This window comes from Melanerpes formicivorus, unplaced genomic scaffold, assembly GCF_026170545.1.
Source record: "Melanerpes formicivorus ecotype bairdi unplaced genomic scaffold, bMelFor1.0.p_v2 SCAF_4, whole genome shotgun sequence".
Lineage (NCBI taxonomy): Eukaryota > Metazoa > Chordata > Aves > Piciformes > Picidae > Melanerpes > Melanerpes formicivorus.
Window position 1 is genome coordinate 7328296 of NW_027142356.1, and position 8965 is coordinate 7337260.

The window sequence follows — 8965 nt, forward strand, 5'->3', positions numbered from 1 at the left end:
TCATTTGAAATAATACTCAAGGTGTAATGGGGAAGTAAGTTTATGGAGTTCACTTTGTGATGATATCCAATTGAGAGAAGTCGATCTCTGTTGTTACTTCATGAAATACCATTAAGCTAACCATTTTCTCTGGAGATAATTTCTGTAAGTTCAAGTATTTTTTTCCATTGTAAATTGAATATCTACGTTCAGTCTCCATTGTTATAGATAACTTCATCTCAAGGTTTTTTAACAGAGGGGTAGAACTTCTCATGACCAACCTTATTCTAGGAACAAACATGTTTTTATGTTATTCCCCTCTCCCCCCTTTTTTTCCTTCCTCTTTGTTTTCCTCTTCATTTTGGGTAGGGTTTCTGTTTTCACTTAGAAAACATCCACAGTAACTGTGAAAGATATGACAAAAACAAGGCAGAAATTTGCATCAGCAATCAAAAGACTATATTTAGGTGAAGTAAACAAGAGTACTTATGGAGTGTCTCTGAGATATGTTTCCCTGTATTTTAAATTAGTAACTTTGTCATATCACTAGATTTTTTTGGTGCAAAAGTTCCCATCCTATTTTACATATAAATAAGTTTTCTACAGAAAATATTCTGTGAATTGAGATAGTAGAATAGATTCTATTAGTCTGGTTTTCTAGCAAAATATTTATATAACTATTGTAAACAACATCTTGCTCACCTGCATTTGTAACTTGCTTCCCTCTGCTGTATTTTGTTGATGAAGACTGTTTTTTTTTCCAGCTGTCAGTGCAGTAAGTGTTCAAAGCATCCATACTAAACCATAAATCTGTATTCCTTTGCAAAAATAGGAAAAAATGTGTCCATGTAAGAAAGTGCAAAACCATCTTAAAAGGTGCCCTTTAAGTATATAGAACTTAGGGGCCATAGCATTTTACTTCTAGCTGTCTGAAGTGAGAACTCTGATGCTTAGAGTGAAATGTTTGGAAGTTAAAAGTACATGACAATCCATGTGTTGAGCAAGGGCTGCTGAACTGAGTGATGTGGGAATTCTGTCATGATATGCTGTAAATTCTGCACCTATTCTGAGAAGGGTGACTAAGTCTGAACTGAAAGGAGTCACAATTATCTGTTTCAGACTCTCAACTTATCTTCTGCTGAAGGAAGAAATAACTTCTCTTTTCGTTCACTATCTAAAGAAATCAGTAGGGCTTGTTTTCTAAAGGGTAGCTGCTGGGAGCATAGAGCCTTTATATGCTCAGGAGAGGGGAGGGCTGAATTCAACTCTCTTCAGGCTAAGACTCAAATCTTATGCCCTTTGAATAAGGGAATGGGCGGGGGGACACGACACTTTGGGGGGGACATTATAGCTGGCTTCCACTACCTGAAGGGATACTCCAGGAAGGGGAGAGGGACTTCTCCTGTTTCTAGGCACCCTTAGGAAAAGGGGGAATGGTTTGGAGCTCAGGGAGAGTAGATTTAGATTGGATCTTAGGAAGTTCTTCAGGATGAGGATGGTGAGACTCTGGAACAGGCTGCCCAGGGAGACTGAGGATGCCTTCTCCCTGGAGGTGCTCAAGGCCAGGTTGGATGAGACCTTGAGCAGCTGACTCTAGTTGAGAGGTGTCCCTGCCCATGGTGAGGAGGTTGGAGTAGATGATCTCTGGAGTCCCTTTCAACCTAAGCTGTTCTATGATTACAAAATTCTGCTATCCTTTCTGTAGCTTAATATGCAAAGTTGTGGGGTTTTTAATTTTTATAAAACAAAACCATGATCTTGGAACATCTCTTAAGATATTTCATCTCTTAAGATATTTCAACAGCAAGATTAAAATTAGAGTTAATATTTTATAGCCAACAAGAGTTTTCTGGGATATAGTAATGGCTGTAAGAATGAAGACATTAAAACAGAGCTTAAATCTTCTGTTTAGAGAACCTAGGTTGAAATACTATCTGTTAATGAGATAATGGGTGGCTTCCTGAAGTGACTGTGACTTTATTCAGTGGGCCAGTTGTGGAGTTAATTAGTAGAATTCCCTGTCCCTCAGTGAGACAGTTCAGGCTCAAACTCCCTTTAATTGGAAATCTGCTTTATGGGAATTTCATTGATATTCCACAGGACATACCAAGTTTATTACTTAAAGAAATGATAGAAACGACCCTTTGTAAAGATATGTCATAGTTTGGGCTGGGTGCCCTCTGCTACAAGGATGTTTCCTGTGTCCAGAAGTCCAGCCCAGTGGGTGGACACAGGAAATTAGGTATTTCCTACCATGATTCCTGCACCACTGTAAAATCCATGGTGGGGTCTGGCACTTCCTCTTTGCTTCCTCCTGCCACCCGGTAACTGAGGGAGGTGTCTCCCGGCCACGGGCCTGGTTAGGCCCAAGGCCACGGGGAGATGGGTAGTCTCAGATCTGGCCAGCTGAGACTAGCCTAGCAGTGGGGGGGCAGAAGGAGGAGCCCTGGGGGTCTTGGGTGCACCCTGAGGTGGGGATGGGATCTCTCTGGGTCTGTTTTGGGGTTTCTCTTGTCACTGTGCTTCTAGCTTTCTGCATGCACTCACTGTTTTCTATTTAAACTTTCCATCACTTTCGCAATCTGTTTTGTGTGAGCCGTTATTTCTGCATGTGGTGGGGAGGGGGTTTGCCCCAACCCATTACAAGATACAAATACTTGTGAAGCAATAAAAATATTTTTTGTTTGTTTGTTTTAAAGTGCCTAGGCCTCTTATGAGGTGGTGTATTTACAGAGTGAAAATAAATCATAGCAGGAAAATCTTCACCAGGCTTAATATGCCTGCCTGTGTTGCATTTCCACTCTCATGGTAATTGCTATTTTAGATTGAGATTTAATAAATGCTGCTCAGTGTGGTGAGGTGTACTGCTTTGAAATAAGCATGAAACTAACTAAACCTACTCACCCAAGTTTTTGTTAGGATAGAATAGAATTAACCAGGTTGGAAGAGACCCTTGAGATCGAGTCCAACTTATCATCCAACACCATCTAATCAGCTAACCCATGGCACCAAGCACCTCATGAAGTCTCTTCCTGAACACCTCCAGTGATGATAAGTCCACCACCTCCCTGGGCAGCCCATTGGTTATTGGTATTTAGAAGAATGTCATGATTGTGGAATTCTGAGCTAACTAGCAGGTTTAATTGCATACCAGCTGATTTTAGATTTGAAGCCTGAAGACCCATCTTGTTCAATTTCCATAGAATGAATGTGAAATATCATCCAGTGGGTTTCATTGACAAGTCTGCTGTACCTGTTAGAAAAGAGAGAGTCCCTCAGTCTGAGATCTGAGAGTAGCCCTGATTCAAAACATCATCTGGAGTTTGAACTCTATACAAATGACATGTGGACCTTGCACTGGTCTCTGTATGGTGATCAATTCAACGATCTTGCAGTGTATTCTTAACCAACCTTTCACTTTACATGTTTGTTCGATAATTTTGTGATCAGAAAATTAAATTTGAAAATCTGAAGCTGTCAGTAAAACTACTGGGGTTATTGTGAGAGTGCTCTCAAAAAAAACAGGTTAAAATTGTGTGGTTTGTTTTTTTTGTTCACTTGCTTAATACAAAAGCACAACGTTGCAGCGTGGGGGAAGGTTTCTATATATTGAGTATTAAATCTCTTAATCTTAGAAGTGTTTCAGAGCTTTTCTATTATGAAAACACAAAAATCCAAATATAATAGGAACAAAGAAACAGTAAAACTTGCCAAGTGCCTAGAAAGTGTATGTGTTTGAGTTTATGAAATTCTGGATCCTTTCTGCAAGTTGCATTTCTTCCCCAAGCCTTTTTTTCAGTTCTGGTGATAGGTTTGTTTTTAAAACTATCACTGTAGACACAGACGTGTCTTGCTTATGCTGCTGATAACTGCTCACTTCCTCTAAGCATGTGCTATAAATTCATTTACTTACCATCTATTTTCCATTCCAGCTCTTCCTCCTGAATGTGGAACGTGCCCATCAGTGACTTTGAGTGTTCATAATTTTGTGTCTGTGACTGAATAAATGAACACATTCACCTGGGGTAGGTGAGGGGAGAGGAATGAGAGACTAGTTTTTGCCTAAGGAGAACTCAGTTACAGAGGTATTGAGTCAGTCTCTCCTCTCTTTTCCCACTCCCCTACCTGCAACAAGTGTAGTAAGGCCAAGGGGTCCATGTCCAGTCTTGTTTGACATCTTTGTTGGTGACATGGACAGTGGCACTGAGTGCATCCTCAGCAAGTTTGCCAATCACACCAAGCTGCGTGGTGCAGCTGGCATACTGGAGGGAAGGGATCCATCCATAGGGACCATGACAAGCTGGAGGGGTGGGCCCATGACAACCTCATGAAGTCCAACAAGACCAAGTGCAAGGTCTTGCATCTGTGTCAGGGCAGTCCTAGGCACCAATATAGGCCAGGCAGGCACTGGCTTGAGAGCAGCCCTGAAGAAAAGGACTTGGGGTTGCTGGTGAGTGAGAAGTTCAACATGAGCCAGCACTGTGCACTTGCAGCCCAGAAATCAAATCACACCTGGGCTGCATCAAGAGAAATGTGGCCAGCAGGTGAGGGAGGTGATTCTCTGCCTCTACTCTGATCTAGTGATACCCCACCTGGAGTACTGTGTCCAGTTCTGGAGCCCCTACTACAAGAAAGATATGGAAGATGTCCAGAGAAGGGTCACAAGGATGATCAGAGGGCTGGAGCACCTCTCCTATGGAGACAGTCAGAGTTGGAGTTATTCAGTCTGGAGAAGAGAAAGCTCTGAGGAGACCTTATTGTGGCCTTCCAGTATCTGAAGGGGGCCTACAAGAAAGCTGGTGAGGGTCTTTTAAGGATGTTGTGTAGTGACAGGACTAGGGGGAGTGGAGCAAAACTAGATTCAGATTGGATGTTAGGAAGAAGTTCTTCCCCATGAGGGTGGTGAGACACTAGAACTGATTGCCCAGGGAGACGGTAGAAGCTTCATCCCTGGAGGTATTTAAGGCCAGGCTGGATGTGGCTCTGAGCAACCTGCTGTAGTGTGAGGTGTCCCTGCCCATGGCAGGGGGAGTGGAACTACATAATCCTTGAGGTCCCTTCCAGCCCTGACAGTTCTATGATTATATTTGATCTGACTCTTTCAGGTTTACACTCTTTCAGTTGGGTAGATTCTTTCTGGCTCTGAGATTCAAAGGAAGGACTATGTGTAGAAGATGCAAAATTTGCATACAGCATTGCTCTAGTTAGGCACATTGTACTTTCAGCACTGAGTTGCATCTAGTGATGCATTTGTTTTGGTAAACAGGCAGTGGAGTAGGATTTAGAAGCATCCATTGTGCATTAATAGGAGAGTATCCATTGTCAGAAATAAAGGGTCCACCATGTTTAACAGATTTCAGTGCCTGAGTAATATAAATTAATGAGCATGAGAGCAGAAACGAAAAGGAAACACTAGTTTTCTTGGTTATTTCATGTTTCATCTAAAATGTATAACTTTGCTGTTCAGACAGTATCTCAGTCTCTCTTTAGTTGTCACAACTGCTTTTTCTCCATCGTTTTATGTATCCTAATGTAAACAACAGTTACCAGCCTCTGTCCTGCCTCCTTTAATTATGTTTAACAACTGATCTATCTGAATTAACAGCAGGAGACTTCATGCCATTCATATATTTTTTTACCAGATGTGTTCATATAATTCTGTGAGTATCTTTGGCAATGAAGGGAATTTGCTGTGATCCACCAGTGTCCTGGGAGAAGACTTGAGGCACACATCATCTCAATTAGCCGTTGTTGTTTTAGACCTCTGACACTTGTGATGAAGTTAAATAGTAGGTCATTAGTTTCTGTTTACCAGATACTTGTGCTGATGGATTTAATCTCTAGGAAGTGATTTTTTTTTTTTTTTTTTTTTTTTAAAGTCTTTTCTGCTAAAACCTTTGGGGAATAGAATAAAAAAACTCTTTAACCAAAGCATAGTAAGTGAATGACAAGAAAAAGCAGCTGCTATGGTGACTGGCATTTGTGTCAGTGTGTGAGGTTGTCCTGCACCACACTTGTGTAATTACAGCAGGAGCACTTTTAGTATGGCTTAGAGCAATTCTAAATCTCAGCTTCTGTTGTAGAAGATTTTTCTATTTGAAACAATTTCTGTCATTTTGTCTGAGTATTCCAAGTGAAATGGCTTTTGTCATGGGAGTGGAATATTATCACAGCAGTAGCAAGAGTTGACTCAGGGCTTGGATGTTCAATGTGTCGAGTGCTTTCACGTCTAATTGTGGAGAAGTACTGTCGCCTAATATGAAGAGCAGATTGTTACCCATGTGTTAGGTGCAACTTCTTAATCATTAATATTCTGAACTTCAGATTTTAGAAACATTTAATTGTTTTCTATTTTGTTCTATGAAAACAAGCTGCCTTAACACCTATTGAACTGGATCAAAGATAACAAAAGCTAATATTGCCTTGAATGCAGTTCCACTTGCTCCAGTGACTGATCCAGGAGGGACTCAGCTGAGCAAGGAGGAGGATACAACTCCTACTCCTGACTTCTTACGTAGTAAAAAAGAGGGTAGACCACATGCTGGGCTCTCACAAGTGAAAGAAGTGTTTTAGTTGTCAAATCCTGGGTTTTTAGTCTTCTTGCTGAGGATGTAATAATTTTCCTTTACTCTATTTCTTTTTAAGGGAAAGAGCCATGACTTTGTTTTCCAGCTTTAAAAGATTTGTTTTGCCTTCTCAAAGTCACAAAATAAGTATAAAATCATACTCTTGGGGATCATCAGAGTGATCATAAAACTGAATCATTGACTTCCAACACTAGGAACTATTTAGGATCAGTAGAACTGTTTTGATAAGCAATTACCTGCACAATTTTACTAATGCAAAGTATTAGTACATATTTAATATATCCTTAGATGTATTAAAACATTGATGTGGCAATGCTGTTCAGGGTCATAGTAGTACATGCAGTTTAACTCAAGGGATATTAATGGGAAAATACCTAAGTGCTACAGTATTTGGGGGCCTTTTAGATTGTTTTATTCATCCTCTGATATTAGCATTAACCATCTGGAAGGGACAAAAGAATTAGGCTCTACTCACTTATTTTTTCCCCCCATACCATATCAATTTGCATGAAAAAGTCAAATCATGAATAGTGCTTTAGGTGGATGGGGCAGGCAACAGTGCAGTTCTAGTAGTAAAAACAGTTTTGAGGAGTTATTTCCTATGTGTAGAAATGCTGTGTAAATATCAGACAAGCTGTGCTGATCTCCTGTGGCAATGTTCATGAAAAAACATCTGTGGCCTGAAGCTTGCTGGTTTCCTTGTATGGTTTTCTGCTCCAAGCCATGAATCATTGTGGCTGTTAGGTAATGTAAATGGCTGGTCATCATTATTGCAGTTTTGGCTATGGTCTTCAGACAAAACAATCCCAAACTTGATATGTACCATTTGGCACAGCAAATGGGTAGATTCCCAGCCATTAATTGTTTAAGGCATATGGGATAGCAGTGATAGATAGTAGCTTTGTGTCCAAAAGGCCTTGCCAAACCAAAGTGCCTAGAATATCAGCTCCAAGGTTTCTAGGGGCTCAGAGCTACTGGTAAATTCCTCATCTATGCAATCTGTCTTTAAAACAGACATTAAGGCACACATGTTGTGGGTGGTAATGTATTAAACTGAGCTGCTTTTAACTAAATGATTGTGTGTAATTTGTTATGATGGTGAAATTTTTTTATGTTGATATGCTTGGATCTGACATAGTTCTTATGAACAAATCAGCTTAAATGAGAAGATCATTATTTTTTTCCCCTATGTAAAAATGGAAGTGCTTTCAAAATCACCTTTTAATGAAAATGGGATTATATTGTTTGGGGCCTAATTCCTTAATTCTTACTCAAGTTAACAGATCTCACTTCTAGAGGATAAGCCAAACAAAGAAAAACCCCAAAACATCCTTGTGTTTTCCTCCTTGAGGAGAAACAATGTTTTAAAAAATCCTCTTCCTGTCATATGTTTGTCTCAGAAAACATGTTCTAATCCTCCTGTCTGAGAAGAGGGGTGACACTGGTGCTTTTGAGATGGTATGTTTACTTTAAGTGGTAAAAATGTAGAGAATTCTGGAATGTGCTTGTCCTGGCTCATTACATTTCCTGATCTTGAAAAGGCAGCACTGTAACTCAAACCTAATTATGTTATAGAAAAAAGAATTGGACTAATGTGTAACTTGAAAATTAAGTGTGCAGTCTGCTGTAGGTGTTGAAGTTGTCTTTTATGTGCAATGGTAAGTCTTGAAGTGTTCAGTCTTCTCCTTGTGTGAAGAGATGGCTGCTGTTGTAGTGTGTGGGAAAGTTTTGTGGCTGTAGGAAAGGTTACTCCAGTTTGCCAGAAGCAAGTATTTGAGTAGTTTTCATTAGCAGAGGCAGCCATTGGATGTCTCATTCTCAGGAGTAAGTAAATGCCCCAAAATCTGAATCAGCTCTAAAGTTCAGTGAAACTTACATTCAGGATTTCATTTCAATTCTGGTAAATGATACACATTAGCCGTGAAATCCAAATCTCAAATTTTATTCCAAACTCTCTCAAAATTAAAGATTATTCTAGTGAAGTGGGAGTTCTATGATTGGGATCCTCTCTGGTGTTTAAATATACAACTGAGGTAAGTGTGCTTAGGTCCTGTGTTTATAGTGGTTTGGGGTTTGCTTTTTTTTAGAAAAAGAAGCAATTCCATTTCCTTCCTAAGTTTTTTGTATGTAAACGTTATTTTTCTAGATGTAAACTCTGCATTGTCTGTGGTACTAATCCTTTCCCATAGGTTTGGCAATCATGTGTTGCTGTGTTCATCACACTGGTTTTGGTTGTTTGGGTTTTTGTCCTCAGCATCAGCTAAATTTAATCACTCCCCTGAGTGGAGATGGAAATTGAACTTGCCTCCAGCGTACTTCAACTTGGTATATACTGATGTGATAGGAGTAAGAAAATGAAAGAGGCTCTAAAACCCACTGCACATAATCCCTTAATCCAA